Source organism: Arachis ipaensis, chromosome B6, assembly GCF_059453495.1.
Source record: "Arachis ipaensis isolate K30076 ecotype BB chromosome B6, ASM5945349v1, whole genome shotgun sequence".
Classification (NCBI taxonomy): Eukaryota; Viridiplantae; Streptophyta; class Magnoliopsida; order Fabales; family Fabaceae; genus Arachis; species Arachis ipaensis.
In genome coordinates, this window is record NC_142441.1 from 35,970,007 (window position 1) to 35,978,774 (window position 8,768).

The window sequence follows — 8,768 nt, forward strand, 5'->3', positions numbered from 1 at the left end:
AAGTTTAAGAACAAGGAATGAGTCCACCTTAGTGATGGTGGTGTTTTCTCCTTGAGGAACCAATGATGTCTTTGAGCTCTTCTATGTCTCTTTCTTGTCTCTATTGCTCCTCCCTCATTGCTCTTTGATCTTCTCTAATTTCATGAAGGATGATGGAGTGCTCTTGATGTTCCACCCTTAATTGTCCCATGTTGGAACTTAATTCTCCTAGGGAGTTGTTGATTTGCTCCCAAAAATTCTGTGGAGGAAAGTGCATCCCTTGAGGTATCTCAGGGATTTCTTGATGGTGAGCTTCCTCACATGTGTCTTGAGCTCCATGAGTGGGCTCTCTTGTTTGCTCCATCCTTTTCTTAGGGGCATGCATCTCCTTGCATCATAGGCAAGTTGAACGCCAACCTCACATTTTCCGGACTAAAATCTAAGTATTTCCCCCGAACCATGGTGAGATAATTCTTTGGGTTCAGGTTCTTACTTTGATCATGGTTCCTAGTGATCCATGCATTGGCATAGAACTCTTGAACCATTAGGATGCCGACTTGTTGGATGGGGTTTGTTAGAACTTCCTAACCTCTTCTTCGGATTTCATGTCGGATTTCCGGATACTCATTTCTCTTGAGCTTGAAAGGAACCTCGGGGATCACCTTCTTCTTGGCCACCACATCATAGAAGTGGTCTTGATGGGCTTTGGAGATGAATCTTTCCATCTCCCATGACTCGGAGGTAGAAGCTTTTATCTTCCCTTTCCCTTTTCTAGAGGATTCTCCAGTCTTGGGTGCCATCAATAGTAATGGAAAAAACAAAAAGCTTATGCTTTTACCACACCAAACTTAGAATATTGCTCGCCCTCGAGCAAGAGAAGAAAGAATAGATGAAGAAGAAGAAGAAAATATGGAGGAGATGAGGGGGAGGTGTATTCGGCCAAGAAGGGGAAAAGAGGGTTGTGTTGTGTGAAAATAAAGAAGAATGGAGGGGTTTATATAGTGAAGGGAGAGGGGTTAGGTTCGGCCATTTAGGGTGGGTTTGGGTGGGAAAGTGATTTTGAATTTTGAAGGTAGGTGGAGTTTATGAGGTAGGTTTATGGGGAAGAGTGGATGGATGTGAGTGGTGAAGTGGTGATAGGGAAGAGAGATTGAGGTGATTGGTGAAGAGTTTTGGGGAAGAGTGTTTATTGGGAAGAGATGATGAACATTGAGAAGAGGGAAGAGAATGAGTGGTGGTAGGTGGGGATCCTGTGGGGTCCATAGATGCTGAGTTGATCCTGTTGGGTCCACAGATCCTGAGGTGTCAAGGAATTACATTCCTGCACTAATTAGGCATGTAAAATGCCTTTGCATGCAATTCTGGCATTTAAACGCCGAATTGATGCTTGTTCTGGGCGTTCAGTGCCCAGATGCAGCATATTTCTGGCGTTGAACGCCAGCCAGATGCTTGTTTCTGGCGTTCAGCGCCAGCTCTTCCTCAGTGTGCATTTCTGGCGTTGAACGCCAGCCAGATGCTCCTTACTGATGTTTAAGCGCCAGTAAGATCCTCCTCCAGGGTGTGATTTTTCTTCTGCTGTTTTTGATTCTGTTTTTAATTTTTTGATTTATTTTGTGACTCCACATGATCATGAACCTAATAAAACATGAAATAATAATAAAAATAAATTAAAATTAGATAAATAAAAATTGGGTTGCCTCCCAACAAGCGCTTCTTTAATGTCAATAGCTTGACAGTGGGCTCTCATGGAGCCTCACAGATGTTCAGAGCATTGTTGAGACTCCCCAACACCAAACTTAGAGTTTGGATATGGGAGTTCAACACCAAACTTAGAGTTTGGTTGTGGCCTCCCAACACCAAACTTAGATTTTGACTGTGGGGGCTCTGGTTGACTCTGTTTTGAGAGAAGCTTACTGTGCCTCTTTTCCATGTTTACAGAAGGATGTCCTTGAGTTTTAAACTCAAGGGAGTCCTCATTCAAATGAAGGACTAATTCACCTCTGTTAACATCTATCACAGCTCTTGCTGTGGCTAGGAAGGGTCTTCCAAGGATGATGGATTCATCCTCATCCTTCCCAGTATCTAGGATTATGAAATCAGCAGGGATGTAAAGGCCTTCAACCTTTACTAATATGTCCTCTACTTGTCCATAAGCCTATTTTCTAGAATTGTTTGCCATCTCTAATGAGATTTTAGCAGCTTGTACCTCAAAGATTCCCAATTTCTCCATTACAGAGAGTGGCATGAGGTTTATTCCTGACCCCAGGTCACATAGAGCCTTCTCAAAGGTCATGGTGCCTACGGTACAAGGTATTAGGAACTTTCCAAGATCCTGTTTCTTCTGAGGCAATCTCAGTTGATCCAATGCATTTAGTTCATTGGTGAACATGGGAGGTTCATCTCCCCAAGTCTCATTACCAAATAAATTGGCATTCAGCTTCATTATTGCATCAAGGAACTTGGCAACTTACTCTTCAATGACATCCTCATTCTCTTCAGAAGAAGAATACTCATCAGAACTCATGAAGGGCATAAGGAGGTTCAATGGAATCTCTATGGTCTCTAGATGAACCTCAGATTCCTTTGGTTCCTCAAAGGGAAACTCCTTATTGATCACTGGACGTCCTAGGAGGTCTTCCTCCTTGGGATTCACGTCCTCCTCCTCTCTTGTGGTTTCGACCATGATAGTCAATTCAATGGCCTTGCACTCTCCTTTTGGATTTTCTTCTGTATTACTTGGGAGAGCACTAGGAGGAGTTTCAGTGATCTTCTTACTCAGCTGGCCCACTTGTGCCTCTAAATTTCTAATTGAGGATCTTGTTTCATTCATGAAACTTACAGTGGCCTTGGACAGATCAGAGACTAAGTTTGCTAAATTAGAGGTATTTTGTTTAGAATTCTCTGTCTGTTGCTGAGTGGATGATGGAAAAGGCTTGCTATTGCTAAACCTGTTTCTTCCACCATTATTAAAGCCTTGTTGAGGCTTTTGTTGATCCTTCCATGAGAGATTTGGGTGATTTTTCCATGAGGGGTTATAGGTGTTTCCATAAGGTTCATCCATATAATTTACCTCTGCTATTGCAGGGTTCTCAGGATCATAAGCCTCTTCTTCAGAAGATGCCTCTTGAGTACTGTTGGATGCAGCTTGCATTCCATTCAGACTCTGAAAAATCATATTGACTTGCTGAGTCAATATTTTATTTTGGGCCAATATGGCATTCAGAGTATCAATTTCAAGAACTCCCTTCTTTTGAGGCGTCCCATTACTCACAGGATTCCTCTCAGAAGTGTACATGAACTGGTTATTAGCAACCATGTCAATGAGTTCTTGAGCTTCTGCAGGCGTTTTCTTTAGGTGAATGGATCCACCTGCAGAAGTATCCAATGATATCTTAGCTAATTCAGACAGACCATCATAGAATATATCCAGGATGGTCCATTCTGAAAGCATGTCAGAAGGACATTTTTTGGTCAGTTCCTTGTATCTCTCCCAAGCTTCATAGAGAGATTCACCTTCTTTCTGTCTGAAGGTTTGAACATCCACTCTAAGCTTACTCAGCTTTTGAGGAGGAAAGAACTTGGCTAAGAAAGCCTTGACCAGCTTATCCCAAGAGTTCAGGCTATCTTTAGATTGAGAATCCAACCATATTCTAGCTCTGTCTCTCACAGCAAAAGGGAAAAGCATGAGCCTGTAGACTTCAGGATCTACTCCATTAGTCTTAACAGTATCACAGATCTGCAAGAATTCAGTTAAGAACTAAAAGGGATCTTCAGATGGAAGTCCATGAAACTTGCAGTTTTGTTGCATCAGAGAAACTAATTGAGGTTTCAGCTCAAAGTTGTTTGCTCCAATGGCAAGGATGGAGATGCTTCTTCCATGTAAATTGGAATTAGGTGCAGTAAAGTCACCAAGCATCCTCCTTGCATTATTGTTGTTAGGTGTGTCTGCCATCTCCTTTTCTTGTTCGAAAATTCCTGTAAGGTTGTCTCTGGGTTGTTGTATTTTAGCTTCTCTTAGTTTCTTTTTCAGAGTCCTTTCAGGTTCAGGATCTGCTTCAACAAGAATGTTCTTGTCCTTGCTCCTGCTCATATGAAAAAGAAGAAAACAGAAAATAACAGGGATCCTCTTTGCCACAGTATAGAGGTTCCCTTGTGTAAGTAGAAGAAAAGAAGAGTAGAAGAGAGAAAAGAAAGGAGAATCCAAACAGAAGGGTGAGGATAGGAACAGTGATTTGAGATGAAGAGAAGTGTTAGTAAATAAATAAATAAATAGAAGGAGATGAGAGAGAGAATTTCGAAAATAATTTTTGAAAAAGAGTTAGTGATTTTCGAAAATTAAAGGGGGAATAAAATTAAAATTACAAATTGAAACAATTAATTAATTAAAAAGAATTTTTTTGAAAAAGAGGGAAGTATTTTCGAATATTAGAGAGAGAGAGTTAGTTAGGTAGTTTTGAAAAAGATAAGAAACAAACAAAAAGTTAGTTAGTTAGTTGAAACAAATTTTGAAATCAATTTTTGAAAAGATAAGAAGATAAGAAGTTAGAAAAGATATTTTTAAAATCAAATTTTTGAAAAAGATATGTTTTTGAAAAAGATAAGGTAAAAAAATATTTTTGAAAAGATATGATTGAAAGATATGATTAGAATTAGTTTTGAAAAAGATTTGATTTTTAAAATCACAATTAATGACTTGATTCACAAGAAATCACAAGATATGATTCTAGAACTTAAAGTTTGAATCTTTCTTAACAAGGAAGTAACAAACTTGAAATTTTTGAATCAAAACATTAATTTTTGATGATATTTTCGAAAATTATGAGATAAACTTAAGAAAAAGATTTTTGAAAAATATTTTTAAAATTTTCAAAAATAAATAAGAAAAATGAAAAAGTTTTAATTTTTTGAAAAAGATTTTGAAAAAGATAAGATTTTTAAATTAAAAATTTGATTTGACTCATAAGAAACAATTGAATTTTAAAAATTTTCGAAAAAGTCAATCCAAATTTTCGAAATTTATGAGTGAAAAAGGGGAAGATATTTTTTTTATTTTTGAATTTTTAATGATGAAAGAGAAAAACAAAAAAAATGACTCACAACATGAAAATTATGAATCAAAACACATGATGCATGCAAGAACACTATGAATGTCAAGATGAACACCAAGAACACTTTGAAGATCATGATGAACATCAAGAACATATTTTTGAAAAATTTTTGATGCAAAGAAAACATGCAAGACACCAAACTTAGAAATTTTTCATGTATAGACACTATGAATGCAAGAATGCACATGAAAAACAAGAAAAGACACAAAACAAGAAAACATCAAGATCAAACAAGAAGACTGGCCAAGAACAACTTGAAGATCATGAAGAACACTATGAATGCATGAATTTTTGAAAAATGCAAACTTTAAAACATGCAATTGACACCAAACTTAAAATTGACTCAAGACTCAAACAAGAAACACAAAATATTTTTTATTTTTATGATTTTATGAATTTTTTTTTTTTTTGGATTTTTCGAAAATTAATGTGAAAAAGAAAAATAAGGATTCCAAAATTTTTAATGTGAATTCCAGGAATCTTGTACTCTTAGTCTAAAGCTCCAATCTGAGGGTTAGGCATGGCTTAATAGCCAGTCAAGCTTTAGCATGTAAATCAGGTGGATCAGGAACAGCAGCAGGTGGATTAGCAACAACTAGCTTGCTCTTGATAATGTTGGGTTGGAAGCCCCAGTCCAAATGAATTTAGACATGGCTTTACAGCCAGTCAGGCTTCAACATGCTTCATGAAACACTAGAATTCATTCTTAAAAATTTTAGAATAATTTTCGAAAACAGATGAGAAATTTTTGAAAGATTTTTGAAAAATTTTTGAAAATAAAACAAAAAAAAATTACCTAATCTGAGCAACAAGATGAACCGTCAGTTGTCCAAACTCAAACAATCCCTGGCAACGGCGCCAAAAACTTGATACATGCGAAATTGTTACTCAGATTAGGTTGTAAAATTTGTTGTTCGTTCTCTCCCTGGCAATGGCGCCAAAAAACGGGTGCACAGAACCATGGTCCAAACATAACTTCACAACTTCGCACAACTAACCAGCAAGTGCACTGGGTCGTCCAAGTAATAAAACCTTACGTGAGTAAGGGTCGATCCCACGGAGATTGTTGGTATGAAGTAAGCTATGGTCACCTTGTAAATCTCAGTCAGGCGGATATCAAATAGTTATGGAGTTTTCGAAAATAAATAGTAAATAAATAGAAAATAAAGATAGAAATACTTATGTAATTCATTGGTGAGAATTTCAGATAAGCATATAGAGATGCTTTCATTCTTCTAAACTTCTGCTTTCCTGCTGTCTTCATCCAATCAGTCTTACTCCTTTCCATGGCAAACTTTCTGTAAGGGCATCACCGTTGTCAATGGCTACATCCCATCCTCTTGTGAAAAAGGTCCAAATGCTTTGTCACGGCACGGCTAATCATCTGAGGTTCTCGATCATACTGGAATAGGATTCACCCTCCTTTTGCGTCTGTCACTACGCCCAGCACTCGCGAGTTTGAAGTTCGTCACAGCCATCCCTTCCTAGATCCTACTCGGAATACCACAGACAAGGTTTAGACTTTCCGGATCTCAGGAATGGCCACCCATGGGTTCTAACTTATACCACGAAGTTACTAATAACTCGGACTCGGTCCCCTGTATTAGATATCTAAGAGATACTCATTCTAGCTTGGTTGCATGTAGAACGGAAGTGTTTGTCAGACACGCGTTCATAAGTGAGAATGATGATGAGCATCACATAATCATCACATTCATCATGTTCTTGGGTGCGAATGGATATCTTAGAAGTGGAATAAGTTGAATTGAATAGAAAACAGTAGTACTTTGCATTAATTCATGAGGAACAGCAGAGCTCCACACCTTAATCTATGGAGTGCAGAAACTCTACCGTTGAAAAATATATAAGTGAAAGGTTCAGGCATGGCCGAATGGCCAGCCCCCATGATCTAAGAACTAGACGTCCCAAGATGATCCGAAGATGAAAATACAATAGTAAAAAGTCATATTTATACAAAACTAGTTACTAGGATTTACAGAAGTAAGTAATTGATGCATAAATCCACTTCCGGGGCCCACTTGGTGTGTGCTTGGGCTGAGTTTGAATGTTACACGTGCAGAGGCTTCTTCTAGAGTTGAACGCCAAGTTGTAACGTGTTTTTGGCGTTCAACTCTGGTTTGTGACGTGTTTCTGGCGTTTAACTCCAGACTGCAGCATAGAACTGGCGTTCAACGCCCTTTTGCGTCATCTAAACTCGGCCAAACTATGGACTATTATATATTGCTGGAAAGCCCTGGATGTCTACTTTCCAACGCAATTGGAAGCACGCTATTTTAAGTTTTGTAGCTCCATAAAATCCACTTTGAGTGCAGGGAGGTCAGAATCCAACAGCATCAGCAGTCCTTTTTCAACCTCTGAATCTGATTTTTGCTCAAGTCCCTCAATTTCAGCCAGAAAATACCTGAAATCACAGAAAAATATACAAACTCATAGTAAAGTCCAGAAATGTGAATTTAACATAAAAACTAATGAAAACATCCCTAAAAGTAACTAGATCCTACTAAAAACATACTAAAAATAATGCCAAAAAGCTTATAAATTATCCGCTCATCAATGCCCCCGCCCCCAATATCTGTCCCTGTCCCCGCCCCGTCCCCATGACGGGTAAAGGGACCCCATATCCGCCGGGGACCTGGGTCTCCGCGGATATCCGCGGATTTTTGTAAAAAATAATAAAAATTGAAAAAAATGAAAAAATTAGAGAAAATCAAAGATAATCCTCAATTGCCATTACAAACATAATATCCATAATCTTTAAAGACCTAAATAGCAATAACAACAAATATAAACATCCAAACATATCCATAAATAACCAAATATTACATAAACAACCAACCATGTTCATAAACAACCAAATAAAGTTCATGACATTATAAAAACATAATTTCACCATCTCAATCTTCTTTTCATCCCGTAATGGTAGTGATGGTAGATTCTGACTTTCTTGAATCCTACATCGACAAGAAAACTATTTAAAGTTAAAAGCATATAATAACTCAATAAGTCAATAATGTAACAATTGCTATACATGTAACTGAAGAGATGGATGAATATTCTTTAAGCATGCTTCAAATGAAATCAACGGAATTAGAAAATCAATAAATATATATGTTATTATTAAGTAATAATCAGGGACCAATTTTGTGGCTCATTGAAGTAGGGATCTTTGTCTTTTGGATATGGAATTCTCTTACATCTATCTCTGACCAGTTTGACCTTAATTTAAACTTATGTATATATAAATGAGGCTAATCTTTATAATCTCACTTAACTTTCATTTTTTCCTTTTGTAAACCATAGTTTCATTAGGTTTATCTAGTCAACATCCTAAATCAATGCATGATTAACCAATCAAAAGAAACAAAATTGTACATAAAATGAATAAAAAGAACAGTTATTAAGTTTTTAAAACATCAATGCATTAAGAATTTTAGTCTTCATCTCCTTAATCAATGACACAACTCTTTTTTCAAAAAAATAATAGACTACACAACTTTACTTCATTATCTTCTTTCTTCCAATAAGAACTCAATGCTCCTAATAACGTCAGAATAGAATTAAAAAAAGTTCCCAAATAATACAGATGTTTGAGAAAATAATAAAATGAGTTAAAAAAAAAACAAAAAACAAAAGAACAAACTAACGAATAATGATAGATTG

At 37.0% G+C, this 8,768-nt stretch overlaps 1 non-coding gene across 1 annotated transcript; it reads left to right on the top strand.

Moving 5' to 3' along the window:
* Positions 1 to 3,424: 3,424 nt before the first annotated feature.
* On the top strand, positions 3,425 to 3,532 carry LOC148555135 (small nucleolar RNA R71). The gene has a single exon (XR_015886690.1). It is a non-coding gene; the product is annotated as a small nucleolar RNA R71 (small nucleolar RNA).
* Positions 3,533 to 8,768: the final 5,236 nt, after the last annotated feature.